The sequence below is a fragment of the Crocodylus siamensis genome, chromosome 11 (assembly GCF_052110815.1).
Source record: "Crocodylus siamensis isolate JL-2025a chromosome 11, ASM5211081v1, whole genome shotgun sequence".
NCBI lineage: Eukaryota > Metazoa > Chordata > Crocodylia > Crocodylidae > Crocodylus > Crocodylus siamensis.
Genome location: NC_143405.1, coordinates 25884105 through 25902858, shown reverse-complemented (window position 1 = coordinate 25902858; position 18754 = coordinate 25884105). Strand labels below are relative to the sequence as shown.

The 18754-nt window shown below is 50.4% G+C and overlaps 1 protein-coding gene across 1 annotated transcript in view; it reads right to left on the bottom strand.

The window, feature by feature from the left end:
• Positions 1-10041, bottom strand: part of CAMKV (CaM kinase like vesicle associated) — a 75527-nt gene extending 65486 nt beyond the window's left edge. Inside the window, exon 1 of the mRNA XM_090022531.1 lies at positions 9804-10041. The gene's annotated coding sequence lies outside the window, so the exon portion shown is untranslated. The remainder of the gene's footprint in view (positions 1-9803) is intronic.
• Positions 10042-18754: the final 8713 nt, after the last annotated feature.

Here is an 18754-nt window from a genome sequence, read left to right as displayed (position 1 = left end):
TCATCACTGTTCACTTATTTGTGACTAGCTAAGTTACATCCGCTATGCTATACTGCTTACTGACAAAGCAGCAGCAGCAGCTCCCACTCAGTAATGGGAGACTAATACTGTTTCTTTGGAGAGGTCCCAATGCAGCCATAATCCCAGCAAGGTAGCAAAATACATTGCAAGCAGATTTCAGGTATACTGGCATCTAATAAACCATATTACATTCTGGAGCCCCACAGTCTCAGTGGTAGACAGCAGCCATCTGGTGCACAGAATGGGTGGAATGCTCCCATGACACCAAGGCAAGCCTCTAATGCTTCCAGAAAGACTCTCTTCAAGGGATCTTGTCCATTGGCATGAGTGGTGGGAAAAGCGAGTGCCACAAACAGGGAGAAGGGATCCCTATGGCTAAATACGAGATTCACAGCATGGATGAGGTAAGGGCCTCTTGCAGTATATGACTGCCTAGAACTGCTGCTGGCTAGCAGAGACATCTTTTGAGTTGATGCAGAGGAGGCCTAGCAGTGATGCTCCTGATGACCCACACATGCTGTAGGGAGCTTTCCCTTCCATGGCTCTTTAAGTCAGTCAGGAAACACTGTGCCAGACACACACCTTCTCCTCCCACTCCTGACTCCTTGAGAGAAGATACTAAGGTAGGAGGCATTGCAGCTTCCAGCAAGGACAGGGAAATGACGTAAAGGGCCCAGGGTTAGAACCACTGGCAGTAAGTGACAATATGGGATTTAGCAGGAAGTGACAGCCAAGCACAATGCCTGGGAGGGGGGCAGCTGGGGAGACCAGGTGCAAAGAAGGGGACAGCACTTTGCCAAGAAGCCTGCAATGCAAGTGGGGTAACAATGAGTCACAGGACAGTGGGAGGATTAATTAGCTGCTGTTTATAATGGGCTTTGAAGATGAAGCATGTTAAGTATCATTATTAATGCTACAAGGCAGAAGAAAGGCCAGGGAGGTGCATTTGCAAGGGGGGGGGTGTACATTCAGAGACACTGTATTCCAGAGTAAGAGGGAGACATGCACACAGCTCTGAGAAGAACCCCAGAGATGCAGAATGCCGTGCTTGGCCCTGGCACCCTCCATCCCAGGCCTCGGCAGTCTCCAGGGCTCTGGAAACAGCCCACCTAGGATCTGACCTATTGATTCCAATTCATAGCAGTTGGAGGTATGGCCTAGCAGTAAGGACTGAATTTCCTCCCCTCACACAGCTCCGTGTCATCCCAGCTGCATTTTAGACACCTCCCTTACCCCTCGCCCTTCCCGACCTTGCAGCTGCTGCCTGGATTGAGACTGTGCAAAACTGAGTCAGCTACACCACTGCATGGGCGACTGGTGCCGCCTTATTTAGGGACAGCATGTGCCCCCACAGTGACCAGTCAGCAACCGGGGGGTCCCCCACAGCCAACCTCACCAACTAGGGAGGGATGGGTCCCCCACGGCTGATGTCACTGACCGGGGTGGGGAAATGGGGCAGCAGGCACATTGAGAGAGGGGCAGGAAGAAAGCTGAAAGATACCACTGACTCTGGGTAGATCCACTCTGCCTTCTTCTTGGGGCAGGGGGGACCCCTCAGACACAACAGGGTCATGGTTACATGGCCTGAGGTGGGGTTTGCTGCAGATTCAGTCAGGGCTGGGCAAGGGAGGTAGATGTGGGCTAAGGTTAAAGAACAGGAAGGCCCTGTATGAGGACCTTCCACTATCTCTGCCTTTTGCTTGGCTCCGTCAGTGATCAATTAACACGGACTGTGCAATAAGCCCTTTAACAACCTTAGGGATTCCTCTATCCAAGTGTCCAGGTCTCAAATGGGTAATAGGGATAAGAACAATGTATGAAGGAAATACAGGGACAATAGGGGTTCTGACGGGTGAAGGGGAGCTGCAGGTGCATAAGTAGGAAGGGAAGAGATGAGAAGCACCAGGAACAGAGCTAGCAGGAGGCTGTAGCTTACAGGGAGGTTCAGGAGGAATGGGACAGGCCTCAGCCTCCTGGGATCCAGGCAATGATGTGTTCCTCCCTGCCTGTCCCTGCTCTGCGCAGTGCACTAGATTCAGGCTTAGGCTGATTGCTCAGCTCTATAGGCCTAGCACTGGGAAACAGACTTAGGACCTGGGCTGTTTCTGGCTCCCCTATCCCTCCTTCTGCCTGTCCTACGCCAAAGCCTTGATTCTTCCTACCCCTCCATCAAGTCAGATGGGCCCTCTGCAGAGTTTGCAGCCCTGCAACACACCCTGCTCTGTATGGGACAAGGCAGCTCCATCCTGTTTTTTCCTCGCCCACTGAATTCTGGTGGCCTATGAACATTAACCATTGATTGTTACTCCATAGCCAGGGTCTCAGGGATGTGCAATGACATGGAGTTCCTATTGCTTGCAGTGAAACTGCCAGGAAAAGGCAAGAAGTGTTTTGCATGTAGGCACTTTTGTCACTCAGAAGCATCCATCAGGCCAGATGCCAACCCCCTGCAACGGTGGGATGATCACTTCCCTCCCTCTGTTCTCAAAGTCTCCTGGGTCTACCTCATTGGAACTGGAGAGGGTGGATGGAACCGAGGCAGGCAGCCCAGTAGCCTGGGCAGAGCAGTTCACATGCTGGGGTGGCCATGTGATACAGTGCGAGAGACCCAGTGTACTATTATGGATCCCTTTAGTGTCGTTGCACACCAGCATTTGAAAGCACTGCTGCCAGTCGCAAGTATAATGAAACGCTCTGCTAGTTTATGGGTGTAATAAAGGCACAGAAGCCAGAATTAGCAACTCAGCCTCACACCCCAGCTTGGGGAGCACAGCAACGACCCAGTTCCAAAGGAGTCTGGTGCACCGTGCCTGGATCCTCCCTTTAGTCACAGGGGCCATGCACCAGATGCAGGAAACCATCTGCTCTCAGAGGCCAGTGCTGGGGGGGCCCGGACATGGAGAGCTAGGGACTTTCACTAGGGGCACTGTTCTTTCCAGGCTTCACTATAGCATCAGTCTCATGTTCTTCTCTGGCTGAAGTAGCAGACTTCTAGTTATTTCTCCTCATGGCTGAAATACAGTCCCCTTTCCACATGTGGTTTTCAACCTAGGGACCCCTGAGCTAAAGAAGCAGTTCTGCCGGTGAGCAGCTGTAGCAAGCTGTTAACCTTCCACTGGCCCACCTGGGGCTCACTGCTTCTAGAAGATGCACAGAAGGCTGTTGTCTGTACTGGGATAAGGGTCTAGGAATGTGCAGACTTGGGAGGGCAGGAGAGTTCGCTCAGCAAACTGAGCAGTGGAGCACCCAGCAGGAGCTTTACAATCCCAGTAGGTTGGAAGCTGTCATCTCCAGACTAGGTTTAGTCTCTCTCTCCTGAGCCCCACACCAGGCACAAGGGAAGAACCAGGCACACCACAGAGGGGGCAAGGACTAGAGGAACTGTTTGCCAACGCTCGCTCACAAGCTGCTGATCAATAGAAAATAACACCCCCTCTCCTGGGACCCAGCCCCTCCCCCACGACCACTAGAAGGGAGTCGAGGGCTCTGGGACGACCCACTTCTACCATCTCAAATCTCCCCTCACAATCTTCCCTTCCTGTCCCAAATAAGCCCTACCACCCCCTTCTCAGGAACTCACGGCACAACAGAACTAGCTTGAGAGCAGCAGTCACAAGGAACCAGTGCCGAGTGGAACTACAACACAGCAAGGGGACGGTCCTCTGACTTGCACAATTTGTAGAAGCCCAGGGGATGGCGGACAAAGACTTGCTGCCCTGCTGATTCAAGGAAGGGCGACATTGGATAACACAGTAGTGTAATTCAGAGTGGGCAATGAGGGCACATGCCTCAGGCACCAACTCAAATGGGGTGCCAGAACAGACTTTAAAGGGATATTGCTGTGCTGTGCTGCCAAATCCACCACTGTACCTTACCACCAGTGATGGCAATTGGCAGCACTTGGGGAGGGGCAGGGTTCCAGGCTGGCTCAAGGCTTTGGCTGCAGGGAGCAGCAACAGGAGCTGCTTACAGCTGGTGGGGTAGTTCAGGACCTCTGGGGGTCATATCCCAGTAGCCCCACTCCCCTCAACTGCCTGCCTCCCCCCAACTTGGGAGATGCCGCTGCTGTGGCAGCAAGTGTCCATGCAGCCAGCAGTGAGAGGGTTAATGCAGGTCCTCTACTTCAGCTTCTGCCTTTGCTGCCACCAAATTCCTGGTGGCAACAGGAATCAGTAGCACTGGGTGATGGGGGGCAAGCAGCAGCTGGGAGTGCAGTCAGGGGTTTGGAGAGGAGTTACATTTTCAGAGTTCTGTACAACTATTTACTCTTTATAAATGAAAGCCCTTGATTCTGGGAACCAAAGCTTTAAGGAAAACAGCAAGTAACATGAGGCGCATACAAGTTATAAGGACGGGCAACACCAACACATAGTTTTCACTTGTCTACTCCGAATTCCTTTTAACTCTCTGCTGCTGGCAAAAAAAATAAAGGAGCCCTTGGAAAATGTGAGCCCAACTTTCTGGGCCCTGTATATACCAGGACCATAGAATTTGCTCCAGAATCCATCCTTTCCAAAAATGAACTGTGCTCCAAAGCAGATTTCTCTCACTGAAAAAGCTGCTCCTTCCTTCAGTTACAAAGGAAAATATGACTCAATACAGTACCAGCTGCCTGAGTCTGCAGACAACCTGAAACAGCTCTGAGCTGTGTGCACAAGCCTTTTCAGCTTATCAAATACTAACTCTAAAACAAATGTGTCAGCGTTGTTTTTAACTAGTTGGTGCAGCCCCTTGCAACAGATGACCCTACTAGTGGATTAGCCAAGGATCCCATGCCACCTTTCCTACCTCCCTGGGAGTCAGGCACCCAAATAACCTGTCAACCTTGAGAGATGCCCACCTAAAACATTGCTACGCTGCGGCTGTATGCTGTCAATACAAAAACACTGCACTACTGTGAAAAGTTGAGGGCCACATGAAACACACAGAAAAGCAGGGAAACTGGGGCTATTTCCTAGCTGTATTTGTTATCAAAATTAAAGCAAAAGGACAGAGGGGCCACTTCCTAACAGTCTTCAAGTACCTGGAGGGAGATTATAGAGAAAATAGAGATAGACTTTTCTCTGTGGCAGAAGGAGACAGGACATGGAGCAATGGCCTCAAACTGCACCAGAGGAAATTTAGGTTGGGAGATTAGGAAGAACTTTCCGACCATGAGGGTTCTCACGCATTGGAACAGGCTACACCTAGAGAAGTTGTGGACTCTCCATCCCTGGACATTTTCAAGAGCAGGTTAGACAGACACTCGGCTGGGATGGTTTAGATAGAGATGATTCTGCTAGATGACCTCATGAGAAGCCTTCCAGTCCTACTTTCCTATGATCCTGTGAAAACAAAACTAACGTCCAGTCTTCAGTTTTACCAGGCATGGGCACAGAATTTCCAGTCTGTCCCACCAGGGGCCTTGTCACAGGATTTCAGTCCAGGTCACCAAACGGTGAGGGGGAAGGAGCCACACACCTCTCAGCTACTGAGAAAATAGCTACATTATCATGCTCATTCCCAAGGGGATGGAAAGAATTAGCACGCAAACTCATTCTGCCAGCAATGGCAGTTTTAGTAGAAGCAGAGAGGGGTCAACATACTTGCCACACTCCAGAGAGATGGCAAATGCTAACACCATGCACCTATCTGTTCGTCTCAGCCAACAAGAAGGGAAGCAAAAGGAAAGACCCTCTGGACAATTAGAGCAGAATGCAATCCTAACAATCAGCAGCACAGGGGCTTATAAAGGAGTGAGGCTTGCTAGGGAAGCTTGACAGCTTTTATTTTATAATTAAAGAATGAACCACTCAGGGAAGCTAGGGCAGGGCGATATGTGAGGATTTTATGGCAGCATTCGAAAGTACTCAGCAGTAAACCTCACTCGTAAAATTAGTTCCTTTTGGTAGGGTTAAGCCTGATCTCATGTGTGCTGAATGACCCTGCACCTCCTAGAAGAGGTCTTATGTCCCCTGCTCACTCATCACAGCCAGCCCTGCATATAGTCCAGGAGCAATGATTAGCACATTTGCTTTGAGTTGTGGAGGCCATCTTTGTGAATGTTCTCATTAGTGATTGGCGAGAGGATGCAAGCTACACATGTAATCAAGTGTGCAGTGGAGACCAAGAAAGAGGTGTTGCAAAATGGCAGGGGAGACGAAGAGAATTCAAAGGAGACAAACAGCAACCAGGGCATGCAAGTGCAGCCACTGCTGGGGGAGGTGACAGAACGCTGACCACAGGCCTTCTGTGCCAAGAATGTCAGTCCACAGCATTGCTTGGGCTATCTGGTGCTGGGAGGAGAGTAGGCGACTTGAGGGTGTGACAGCATTCTGCCCATTACAAAAGCACCACAAGGTGACAGTCAGACTGGAGGACGGGGAGGGGGTGGTGGACACTGCTCACATACCTGGGCAGCCCCTACCCCTGCCCCAATTGCTTAGCATTTAAGACAAGACTCAACAGTAGATAGAAAAAAATAGCTAGGGAAGCAGGGCAAGGGTAGCAGTAGATGATGAATCTGCGCAAACAAAGAGGCTGGTTCAAGGTAAGCATCCTCCCTGCTATATTGCAGCTATATGTTAGTTGTTTAGCCCTTGCTCGTTCAGCTTGTGCACATAGCCCAGATCTGTGAGATCTAAACCACTGCCCCATTCCCAGCTTTCCTTATGAGCCCTGTCTCAGTTTGTTCCTGATTTTTAGGGTTAATGAGAGGCTGCTTCTGCTTAGCTCTTTCTATAGCACGACTGCCATTTCCAACAACACGATCTGGCTGTAAGAGAAAATCATAACAGCACTCTGGGCGATTGTGCTCCCTCAGAAGCAATCGCATCACATACCCAAGAGGCAAGGTCCCCCTGACCCCCATGCCACTCTTGGGTAACCTAATCCGAGACATCACATTAGGTTCTGGCACCCCCTTGCTGGAGGGGTTATGACAAACTGGGGTGGGGAGGGGCGGGGAAGAGAGCAATGAGAATGGAACTGGGGCCCAAGCTGGACTTAAATATTTATAGCTCAGGCAGACTGCTAATGGGGAAATGTGGTGACAGCCTATGAAATCTAGAAGGTATAAACAGCCAAGGAGGCATTGTTCAGGGTGGCATAAGTTGTAACCGACTGGAATAGCATGTTCGGCATCAGTGCTGAGGGGCATCACAAGAAGCATGTGCGGTGAGGTGGGGGGCATCCAGGACTTGAGCTCTCCCCCGCAGCTCTACCAGTGTCCTTCAAGTGTGGAACAACCGTCTTTGTCACTCTTTTCAACACCTGTCTTTGTCAGAGATCTCCCATGCCAGTATCAACCGGGACTAGCCCTGCTTCACTTGCAAAATCTAAAGAGAACAGACCAAGAGAGATTTCTGCAGATCATAGAGAAAAATTCTATATAGGCTCTAATAGTCTCAACATCAATCACAGCAGTAGAAAGGGGGAAAATTGGATGCTGGGCTGTATTAAAAGAATTGATAGGGGAGAAAAATACTGTACTATCAATCAGGACATTGTTCTCACTTCAAAACCAGCATGTGCTTACTGTCCTGTGTATGTTCACTGCTCAAAGGAGAGGCTAATAGCAATGTGCTAGGATGTCCAGCTGCCTGACCACAGGAAAGGGGCACAGCACAGGGAGTAAACCACTGGTATCACTGCACCTGCAGGTGCTCGACTGTAAGCCCAAAGGGCCAAGAGAAAGCAAATCTGTTCCATGCTACCCCATGGTAGAACAGAAGTACTCCACAGCAAGAGAACATAAGGGGGTGCCACTTGCTGTCTTTACAGAGCACTTCCGTGGCAAGAGCTCAGAAAGAGTCTGTAGATTATAAGTAACTTGTGGAACTTGTTGCCACAGCATATCCATGAGTCAGAGGCATTAGACAGAATGAAAGGGCTGGATACATTTTAGGATCATGCCTAGCATTTCCTATTATAAGAAAGATCTTGTGCTTCAAGGCATCAATTGGTCCATGCATATAATAGACAACACTGCACAGACAGCTGCATGCATAAGTTGTTTATAGGGAAGCAAGAGATGCTTTCTTCTGCAGGATCAGCCATTGGCTGCAGTATACAGACTACATGGCTCAACCAGCTGATCTCATCTGACAGCATCTCTGCTCCTGAGGCAAGGTGGGGGAGTCTGCCTCCTGCTCTTACACTTCAAACCCAGGCTACCTGGGTTCTACAATCTGCAGCCTAGCAGCTGTCCTGAGCTGGGACAAGGCCAGTGTCAAGCAAGAGGTCTGCCCTGGCTCCAGGGAGATAGAGAGGCTTTTGAAGCCTTCAGTATCTGTGATCCACGCACCCTGCAACTCAAGAGAGCAAGGCATCACCCACAGGTGTGCTCCAGGAGCTCTTGGAAAAAAGGGGTTTTTCACAAGGACAACCGCAGCCCCAACATCAATCCCTCCTCATGGGCCACTCATGCTTCTGAATGACCACAATGCTTCAGGGAGACAGGCAAACTGACATGCCCCTCTCCCAGCCCCTACTTTCCCTCCCAGAGGCAGAAAGGGAAATCCAGGCGCATGCTGTCATGGCCATGGGTTTGGCAGCAGGCACCAGCAGCTCTGAAGTGACCCAGTACAGACCCGCCAGGGCCCAGCCCGCCTGGCTGTTTCCTCAGTCCAAGGCATGCGGCACAAGAGGGGGGTAGCGGCCATGGCCCTGGCCCTCTTTCCCAGCTGCAGCACCAGGGGCCAGAATTCATCCAAGAGATTTCCCTCACAACCAGTTTCTTTCCCTGCTGCAGCTCCCGTCTCAGGGGCAGGCTCCCGACACCCCATCACAGACCTCAGCGCTCTGCTCAACCACCCCCCTCTGCCAGGCAGCAAGAGGACCAGCATGAAGAAATCCGGGCTCTGCCCCAGTCACCAGACCCCCTGTGCTGACGCTGGGGCTCCAGAAGCAGAGGGGACGGAGTCTTTTCTGGGACAACCTGGCTTCGGGTCAGGGCAGCCCTGTAAAGGACAGGGCCGAGCCCAGGACGGCGGGAGATGGGCGCAGGGAGCGCGGGCGGGAAGGCGGCGGGCAGCTGCGGGGAGGACGCGGGCGGCGCCCGGGAGCGGCCTCCCGCCAGCAGGGAGCGGCCGGAGCATCGAGGGCTCCCGCCGGGGCAGGGGGAAGCCAAGCGGGCGGGCCGGCGCCTAGGGGTCGAGGTGTCCCCGGGAAGGAGCCGCGGCTCACGGGGGGAAGGGGAGGCCCGGCCCGGCCGAACACGCCCACGTGAGCCGCAGCCAGGAACTTGCCGGGGGCGGCAGCGGCTCCACACGCGCTGCCCTGCCCGGCCCGGCCCCCGCCCGAGGCCGCAGGGCCCTGCCCTCCCGCCGGCAGCGCGCCCCCCCGGCCCGGCCTTCGCGACAGCCCCGTTGTCATGGCAATCGGCGCCGCGGCTCGCGGGCGGCGCCGCGCAGGGGACCCGCAGCCCCACGGGGGAGGGGGAGGCTGCCCCCTCCTGCCCCACGTGCCGCCGCCGCCGCCGCCGCCGGGCACCTGCTGCACCGGCCCGCCCGCCTCGAGCCGCCGACAGCCCCGGTGGCCCGGGAGCGGCGCGGCGGCGGGTGACGGCGGCGGGGCCTGGCGAAGTGCCCGCGCCTCCTGCCGCGCAACTTTCCCGGCGCGGGACCCGCATCGCGCACGCACCCGCGACCGCGCCGCCCGGAGCCGCTTCCCCCACGGGCGGCACCTGCCGGACCGGGGCAGCGCGGGCGGAGCCGCAGCAGGGCGGAGGAGCCCGCGCGGATGCCCGCCGAGCCGGCCCCGCTCCACTGCAGCGAGCGGACGCGCCCGCCGCCCCGGCTCACCTGCGAGCGAGCGAGCTCCGGCCGCGGGAGAGGTGCGCCGGCGGGCGGGCGGGCTCCCCTTCTGCTGCTGGCGCCTGCGGCCCGTCCCCGGGGCGACCGGGCTCCTGCGCCCACCCGCTGGGCTGGGCAGCGGCTAGCGGGGGCAGGCGGAGCCGAGAGCGCGCGCGGTGCCTCGCGCCTCCAGCACCCACTCGCAATCGCGCTCCGGCTCCGGCGGGGAAAGTTCCCGGGACCTAGCCGCGAGCACCGCCCCTGGGCGTGACCGCCGCTGACGTCACCCGCAAACTTTCGGCCCCGCCCCCCGCGCTCGCGAGCCGCCGCCGCCTGCCCGCGGGCTCAGGCGCGGCCCCCGGGGGTGCGGGGCTGAGCCGGGCCGCCGCGGGCAGCAGGAAGGGCCCGGGTCGGCCTCGCGCCCTCCCCGCGGGGCAGCTGCCGCCTCCGGGGACGGCCGTGTGCTGCGTGGGGGTGCCTGGGGCGCAGCGAGCCGCGGGACCCGCACAAGTGACAGCTCCTCGTCGTGACTCGTGTGGCAGCCCGCCGGTGTCACGTGTGCCACGAGCCCCAGTCCTGGCACCAGGCACGGGGGAGGCCCGTGGAGGGCAGGGGCACCCTGCGTTTCTTGTGCCTCAGGGGTCGGAGTGATGGCCCGCGAGGCCCCTCGGGGCTAGTCCAGGAGGGGAGGGGCGAGGTGACCGGTGAAGGCGGCTGGGTCAGAGCTGGGATGACAAGTTGGCAGTTCCAAACTGAGCACTCAGTCGTGCCTCGGACCTTCCCATCCTGATACTAAGGTCTGCAATGAGTCACGTTAAGACCCTTTTCTAGAGGTACTTTAGCAGGGCAGAAATTCCAATCTGGATCACGGCGGCCTTGTGCCTGGTACATTATGTGAGACAAAACTACCCCTGACCTGCTGGAGTTCACCAAAACAGATGCTTATCAAAGAAATAAGCTTGCCTGAACTTTCTGCTCTGCAGCACATCAAATACCCACAGCAAGTTCCCTTTAAAGCAATATATTACTTATGGGGTGGGGAGGAGGGATCTAGCTCCATATGGCAGTTTCTGGGCAGCAAACCAGCTCACATTTTTACCCGGAGATATGAAATAGTGTGGGCTAGTGGGCACACACAATGGCACCCAGGGGGTAGGGTTCTGTGGGGCATCAAAGATGAAGCTCGTACTACCTGTCAACCCACAGATGTGGATCCAGTGGCAACTGGCTGTCTGCTCAGCCTCAGTCTGCCCAGAGAAGCTACCCAACTGCTGTGACCCATTATTCTGGCTCCTATATTCAAACACCTAGTCTTTTTGGAAAAGGGCCTGTTTTATTCATCAGAGCCTATATTACCAATCCTAACTTCTCAGGCAGCATAAACCCAGAGAACCGAAAATCCCCCAGCAAAACCAAACCCAGCCCTGCAGAGGTAACGTTCTTCCCCACCAGCAGTTGTCATCAAAAGAGACTGGGAGATTTTTAAAAATGAGATGTAGCTAGCTGATGTCTTCCCTTCAGAGGAAATCCTTCTGGGCTCTAGCTTTCTACTTACCGAAGTCTGGAAGCTAGAAGATTGGGAGGGATGGAAATTACTGCTCCCTCTGCCCAAGAGTGCAATTCAAACAGTAAGAAAGGGACAAGTGAGAAATGAGAACAGGCAAGAAGTTTCTTTTGCCTTCAGTCATGTCAAGTTTTCCCTCCTCCCATCTGCCATGAGCAGTGAGTCTGCTGGGCCTCAGAGCCCATCTTGATGCCATTTTCTGAAGAGAAAGCTGCAGGGGGCTAGGAATGAATACAAGGGTGAGCAAAACAAAGTGGCAGAATGGAGCTAAGGGTGGGGGCGGTGGTCAGGGATCCAGGAGATTCTTGGCTCTGCCACTCCCCCCCCCGGCAGGAACATAAGACTGGGATGGGCCTCCTGGGCTACTGAGTTGAGTTCTATGCATTTGAAGGCAACTGTTTCCAAAGAAATCCTTAAAAGTGCCTCTTCAAATCCTCACACACAACTACAATGTACAAACCCAGAAACTTTGGGTCCACCACAATCCGCTGGCTGGGAAATTGGCTCTGTGGTCGGACCCAGAGGGTAGTAATTGATGGAAGTCACTCATCATGGTGCCCTGTGACCAGTGGGGTCCCCCAAGGCTCTGTCCTTGGACCCATACTGTTTAACATCTTCATTAATGATGTGGACATTGGAGTCAGGAGCGGACTGGCCAAGTTCGCCAATGACACCAAACTTTGGGGCAAAGCATCCACGCCAGAAGACAGGAGGGTGATCCAGGCTGACCTGGACAGGCTCAGCAAATGGGCGGACGAGAACCTGATGGTGTTTAACACCGAAAAATGCAAGGGTCTCCACCTTGGGAGGAAAAACCTGCAGCATTCTTATAGGCTCAGCAGTGCTACACTGGCTAGCACCACAGACTAAAGTGACTTGGGGGTCGTGATCGACCACAAAATGAACATGAGCCTGCAATGTGATGCTGCGGCTAGTAAAGCAAGCAAAACGCTGGCTTGCATCCATAGATGCTTCTCAAGCAGATCTCAGGACGTCATTCTCCCCTTGTACTAGGCCTTGGTGAGGCTGCAGCTGGAGTACTGCGTCCAGTTTTGGGCTCCACAATTCAAAAAGGATGTGGAGAAGCTTGAGAGAGTCCAGAGAAGAGCCACACACAGGAAAACAGATCTTACGGCGACAGGCTGAGAGCCATGGGACTCTTCAGCCTGAAAAAGCACAGGCTCAGGGGTGATCTGATGGCCAACTATAAGTTTATCAGGGGTGGCCACCAGGATCTGGGGGAACGTTTATTCACCACAGCGCCCCAAGGGATGACGAGGTCAAATGGTCATAAACTCCTGCAAGACCATTTCAGGCTGGACATAAGGAAGAATTTCTTTACTGTCCAAGCCCCCAAGGTCTGGAACAGCCTGCCATCGGAGGTGGTTCAAGCACCTATATTGCTTCAAGAGCAAATTGGATGCTTATCTTGCTGGGATCCTATAACCCCAGCTGACTTCCTGCCCTTTGGGCGGGGGGCTGGATTCGATGATCTTCTGAGGTCCCTTCCAGTCCTAATGTCTATGAAATCGATGAAATCAATGAAACACCTACAACATACCATATGTAAATGGTAGGGAGACAAGGGTATGCCTGGTGTCCTGCCACTACAATGACAGGGAGGTAATTAGTTAATATATGCTCAGAGATGACCATGCTACAGAAGAAGGCAACTCCTTTCCTGCTCCACCCCCCACCTCAATGCCCACAGTGCTTGCCAATTGGTGAACATTTCCTTCCTGATCTCATATTTACTGATGGTTCTGACTATGAGTAGAAATGCCAGGTTATCTAGTCAGGACCTCTGAATTTTTCTAAATGCCAACAGGAGGATCAGCACAGCCCAGTCAAAACCCCTGGCCTTAGCTGTGGCCAGCGGAAAGCTGCTTCAGAGGAAGAAGACACTTCCCCTTCCTGTGTCTCTGTACTTAGGGGTGCAGGGCAGGGGGTGGGAGAGGAGTGTGTAAAAACCTATACCCCTAAAAAATGTTCCAGCATGTGGGAAAGAAAACTATAGAATGCTATTAGTAATAATCTTCTGGGCTATTGTCTTTTTTTCATTAATCGTTACTAACTCACTATTGCCCTCCAAGCTAGTGTCACTTTGTGTTATGCTGTGAAGGCCAGATCCTAATCCAACTATTAGCTGCCTAACTGTGATTGTATTTCACCCTGCTTGAGTCCCTGAAAAAACAATTAACACCAAAGGTGGTGAATCCTCCTTCTGCTTGCCGCTTTCTGTGCTTTAGTCTTAAGGCTGAGGTGATGGCATGTTACAAAAATAGGTACGTTAACATTTTTCCAGGTATGCAAGCAGGGTGGTATAAGATCATGATTAGATGTTTAAGAGGTGGAGTAGGTCCTAGCCCTGAGTTTATAAGTGATTATGGGGAGGGGGGTCAATGTATGTGGGATGGGAAGGTTTAAACCATTTGCAATGCTCTCATTTCCCAATTAGCAAAAGGAAATAAGGATGAAGCTGTATGCTCTGATCTTACAGATTCATAGAATCATAGAAAATTAGGGTTGGAAGGGACCTCAGAAGGTCATCTATTTCAACCCCCTGCTTAAAGCAGGATCATCCCAACTAGATCATCCCAGGCAGGGCTTTGTCCAGCCGGACCTTAAACCTCCAAGGATGGAGATTCCACCACCTCTTCAGGTAACCTGTTCCAGTGCTTCACCCCCCTCCTAGTGAGAGAGTTTTTCCTAATGTCCAACCTAAGCTTCCTTTGCTGCAACTTGAGATCATTGCTCCTTGTTCTGTCATCTGCCACCACTGAGAACAGTAGCTCTATCCTCTAGGTAACAACCTCTCAAGTAATTAAAGGATACTATCAAATCCCTCCTCAGTCTTCTGTTTGCAAACTAAATGAGCCTCTCCTCATAAGTTATGTGCCCCAGCTCTCTAACCATTTTCTTTGCCTTCTGCTGAGCTTTCTCCAATTTGTCCACATCCTTTCTTTAGTGTGGGGCCCAAAACTGTACTCCAGGTGTGGTCTCACCAGTAAATAATAGGAGGGAACAATTACTTCCCTTTATCTGCTGGCAACATTTGTACTAATGCAGCCCAGCATGCTATTAGTCTTCTTGACAACAAGGGCACGCTGTTTGCTCATATTCAGTTTATTGTCCACTGTAACTCCCAGATCCTTTTCTGTAGAGCTGGTGCTTAGCCAGTTGGTCCGAAGCCTGTACTGGTGCATGGGATTGTTCCATCCTAAATGCAGGACTTCACTTGTCCTTGTTAACCTCATGAGATTCCTTTTGGTCCAATCATCCAATTTGTCTAGGTCACTCTGAATCCGTGCCCTACCCTCCAGCATATCTACTACTCCTCTTAACTTAGTGTCATCCACAGACTTGCTACGGGTGCACTTCATCGCATCTTCCAGATCATTTATGAAGATATTGAACACAAGTGGCCCAGGACCAGCCCCATGGGCCACTCCGCTTGACATCAAGCTGTAGATCACTATCCATTGAGCCTGATGATCCAGCCAGCTTTCCATCCACCTTACAGTCCATTCATTCAATTCATACTTCCTTAACTTGCTTGCAAGAATGCTGTGGGAGACCATACAAAAAGCTTTGCTAAATTCAAGGTAGATTGCAGCAGTACTGATCTGACTGTGCTTTGGCTGGAGTCAATGGGGATAGATCAGGGCTGAATGCATTTGCAGATCAACTTACTAAAACATGTAGGGGTGGTATGTTTTCCCTTGAAATCCCAACTCCCAAGAGTTGTGGTCAAGTCATCTGGGTTTTTCTAGCCTCTGCTGAAGATCGGCAGTATCTGATGGCAGGCAGCCAAATAATTCCATATAATAATGCAATTGACTGGCTCCTGGCAATTTCCTGAATGCTAGCCATGCCAGAGACTCAAGCATCTTCTTCTGACACTATTAAGAAGAAATCAAATGCAAAAAAACCCCTGTAATTATGTCAGAACATCATTCACTGCTTGGGGGAAAACTACAGCTAAGATGACAGTCGAACCTTTGTTGTAACCATTTTTATATGCCCAATCATGTCATAGTCCTTAAATAATTCAACATATTTAATTTTTTTCTACCCACTGCTTTCTAGATATGAACAGAGGAAACACAAAGGACCTCTTTCTCCCCTTGCTTAAATTAGACGTAAACTGTAAATTCAATTGACTTACATTACTGTTAAATTATAAAAGGAGGAAATGCAATGGATATGCAGACCTAATTTCCCTTGCCAACTTTGAAAATTTCAGCCACAGGCTTTGTCTATATATGTTCTAATATATGTATATATATATTTAGATAGATAGATAGATGTGTGTGAATATATGCTAATTGGTACAGGGGTAGACAACCTGCATGCATGCCAGAACTGACATAGCTTCTGTGTGTGGCACACAGCAGATTGGGGAGGGAGCAGGCATTACATGACACATAGGGCAGAAAGCAGAGCAGCACATGGGGCAGGGTACACAGGACAGAGAGCAGAAAGCACAGAAGCAAATCAGTCAGAGAAGATCAGTGCGGCCACAGAGGATGCAGGGCTCAACTTGAGGGCTGTTGTAGGGAGCTACAGAGAATCCTGTGAACCTCAAAGTCCAGCAAAGGGCTCCCTTCAGGGCACTGTGTTTCCACTTGGACACTGTAGTGCTGTTTTCCTCTGTTTGTGCTTCAGTGCCACATCCAGCTTCTTTCCTGCCATGGAGCTTCAATCAGCTCCAGGTACTTCCTGTTTTTACAGACTGCACAATTTCTTTATTGATTTTATGGGCAGGTGTTTTAAGTCTGGTTATTTATGGAGCATCAGTAAATGTAGAGGCTATTGGCAACCCTGATCAGGGGGCTCTGTCTTGTTTCTGACCCAATGGTCTAGTGGTTAGCTCAGCTTTGATGACCCACTTGCTCAGCTTTGAGTGGGTCATCAGCCATAGGGGTTTTGAACCTACATCTCTCCAACTTCCCAGTCCCCCTCTAACCCTCCTTTTGAAGTTGGCCCTCTGAGCAACCACAGGAGAAAGATATACATCATCATGGGCAAGAGAGCGCACCAGCAGGCATGAGGCTGTGTGTGATTGATCAAGCAGGGCTTGAGTTCTGTCTTGGACCCCTACTCTCAGTGGGGCAGAAGCTTCCCCTCTACTTCCTATCTATATTATCTAATGACTATTAAATGCAAGGTTTAGTGGCTAAGCTTCAAGAGAGGGGACTGGATAATGATTAATCTGTGACCTGGTGGTTAGAGCAGTGTACTGAAAAGTCACCAGGTGCAGGATCAAACTGCTTCTGATGAGGGAGGGTTGCATCTTTGAACTCCTACTGGCCTTAGCCACTAGCATAGAACATGGGAGGATCCTCTTCCAACTGAATTTTGCCAGGCCAGGATTATGTATGTGTACACAGAATTGCGTAGCGGCTAAGCCAGAATGCAACATATCACACATGTTCAGTAGCCATGTCCACCTGCATATGGAATAGAATCACAAACTGCATAAGTGCCAAAACTGACAGTTATGTAAATGAATAGCTGCTGTTTGGACACACAACAGTGGAACAGTGGATACTGCCAATGCAGCACTCTTGTTACAGTTGGTGCTGTCCTCTGTCTGAAAGAGGATCCTCGGGTAGAGAGACAGCATCCCCCCCCCCCCCCAAATCTTCCAGTCTATTAGTTCCTACATTCTGCCCATTTCCCTTTTACTTAAGGGGAGAACCCACCATCTGCTGATTCCTGCATAGCTTGTATGATGTAGGAACCATTTGAACTAGTGACAAGGACACTTGCTGAAATGATGGGGCCTCTTGGCAGCCTGTTGGTATTTGCTGTGTAGCTGTTGCACCTGTCTCTGCATTAACATCTCTGTTTCATGTCTTTGGATTGGGCTGTCAGACTGAGGTTTTATTTCTGTTCATTCTTTCACTGTGCGCAGTATTGGCTAGATGGGAGTAGAGTTGTTTTTGCATAATGCTGTCAGAAGACATAATTTTCAAAGCAAATCCAGTTTCTGAAGATAAAAAAAGAAGCTTGTCCACAAAGATCAAATATGGCAGCAGGAGGCAGACTTGTCAGTTGCAATGGTTGGAGTAGATTGGTGGGTCTGCCTGTCTGTTATATTGATTGGCAGTCTCATGGACTAGTTCTGGCAGCAAAACATCCCTAGAGGTGAACTATATCTGGACTTAAGCTAGTATAGAACTGGCCTGATCAAAAGACATGAACAGGAGGTCTCTGAACACCTCCCACCCTCTCTCCCTGAGCTGCACCCAATATCTACTGATATAGCTGGACATTTGTCTCTAAATGCTATAAATGGAGATATTTAATTTATGAAATTACTAAGCAACCTTGTAGATTATAAAAAGTAAAAGCCTTTGACAAATCCAAATCAATTTGCGCCTGCTTGTTCTAAGAGCTTAATTTTTGCATTTCCTCATTTTCAGCAATGCAAATCTTTTCAGTTTCATTTACAGTCAGTTTCACTTTTTACTAAAATCATTTTCCCATCCAAGTGGCCAGCTCTGCAGAGTTAGGATTTCAGATAGTGCCAGGGAAGAGTTTGGGATTTTTTAAAAATTGTTTTCATAGAGATTAAAAAAAATATTGTGAGCACATTTCAGTTGGTTTCATTTTTTTTAATAAATGGTTTCTTTTTTTTTAAATGTTTATTTCAAGAAAAAAAATTGACCGAGTTGCATTCCATAGAACAAAACAAATACATTTATAACATGAAAATAGATAAAGTAACAACAATGCATAGCAGGAAAGGTAACAGAGAAATACAATAATAACCATAGTGTATTAAAAAAAAAGCCCAAACAAAAAACCCAACCAAACAAAAAAACCCAACCTGGATTTGCTCAGAATACATATTTAAACCTCAATTTATAGCCTGCCTCTCAATCCCTTGAGTTTCTATCCTGGCTATTAATGTTTTGAGAAACATTATGCACTGTATAACCTTATTATTGTCAATGCTGGCTACATGGCAAAGCATATTAAATAAATAATAGCTGTCATGGGTTGTTACTTTCTTTCTAATTTTGTTGCGTTTTCTTCCTATATTCTATCAGCTTTCAGTGTCATACAGTGAAAAGTGCAATGCTCTAATTCTATAAAGAAATCAAAATAAAGTTTGGTAAGATAAAGTTAATTGTAGTTAATACTTATATGCTCTGATATTTCAGTAGCCAATCAGACAACTTCTTATGGGGATAAATGTAGCCAAATAAATGTTGCAAGAAAACTGTTTGTTTATCACAAGCACTTAAACTTTAACTAGTAAACATTGTAAAAAGTGAGACTTCAGCTCATATGGTCCACTAGATCCTGATCCTGCAAAGTACACGTCTGCTTTGCACATCATGAGCAGTCCTGTTGAATTCAAAGGGATTATCTACAGGATGTA